The 1,291-nt window shown below is 45.3% G+C and overlaps 1 pseudogene; it reads right to left on the reverse strand.

The window, feature by feature from the left end:
• Nucleotides 1-457: 457 nt before the first annotated feature.
• LOC102843069 lies at nt 458-808 on the reverse strand (annotated as a pseudogene).
• Between the last annotated feature and the right edge of the window lie 483 nt (nt 809-1,291).

Consider the following 1,291-nt stretch of genomic DNA (forward strand, 5'->3'; position numbering starts at 1 on the left):
GTCCATGAGACAGGCAGAACTCTTTTTCAGCACTACATCATGAAGGCATAAATAATTCTTCTAATTTGTATTCATCGTCCAGCTCTCTGATGTGTAGAAGGTGACTGAGAAGACCATGGCCTGAATCAGACACACTTTAGTCTTCAAACTGACATTATTGCTCTTAAGTATTTTGTAAAGGTCTCTGACAGTGGACTTTTTTTTAAAGATAATTTCAAGCTTAATCTGCCAAATATACAAGTTGAGTTTGTAGAGCTGTTTTCCTGGGTGCTGCACAGTAAACAGAGGTTTCCTGAAATGACTGACTGATGGGTAGGATTAAAAGGGAGCCTTGGTCAGGTGAGTGGGTGGAGGGAAAGGAAGGAAAGCGCTGGGACCCTCAGGAACCCAGGACACAGCCCCTTCTCATGAGCGAGCACCCAGGCAACACAGACTGGGACTGGATGTCACAAACTTGTCAGCATCCACCCCGGGCCCGCACACTTGCCACTAAGTTGCAATCTATTGGACGAACGGAAGCTCTCCTCACCTTTTTGGTTGTCTGTACCACCCGCTTGGGGTTCTCAATGTCGATGAGCCCTTCCACACCTCTGCATTTTTGCTGGTAGTCATCATCCTCTTTGCTCTCATCTGAGTCTATAGATTTCTTCTCCTTCTTGGGGCCACCTGCAGCTCCATCTCCACCTTCTTATTCTTCTTCTTCCCTGGCCTTCTGATTCTCAACCTGCAGCTGCGCATCGATCTCCTCTGGGCTCTTGTACTGCCCTGCCCGGCCTTTGTGGCCACCTTTCCACCTTCCTATAGGCATCGCGGCTCCAGAGCCTGCTGCGGCCGACAGCAGACTTTTCTAATGCAATATGTCTGATTGACCCACTGCCAGCACTAAGGGTGTTGTTACTGAGCTAAGCAAGATTCAATCTTTGGCAGCTTCAATCCTTTCTCTATTTAACATGATGTTGACTGTTAGTCTTGTGATGATGACCATTGTTCTCTTGATGCTGAAATACTGAAAGCCTTTCATGTCCTCCTCACTTGCAGCAAATATTGCTGTAGATAATCCAAAACCAGTTGGAATAGTACATTGACAGGAAACTACCAGAAATTAAAGCAGGACTTAGAAGAAGCCATGACAGCACAGATATCATTGTTGAAGTCAGATGGATCCTGGCTGAAAGCAGAGAAAACCAGAATAACTTGTTGACCATGCAAAGACATTTGACTGCATGGAGCATAACACATAATAAATAACACTGAGAAGAATAGGAATCCAGAACACTTAATTGTACTGAGA

This window comes from Elephantulus edwardii, unplaced genomic scaffold, assembly GCF_000299155.1.
Source record: "Elephantulus edwardii isolate Elephantulus edwardi_28Jun2011 unplaced genomic scaffold, EleEdw1.0 scaffold00021, whole genome shotgun sequence".
NCBI lineage: Eukaryota > Metazoa > Chordata > Mammalia > Macroscelidea > Macroscelididae > Elephantulus > Elephantulus edwardii.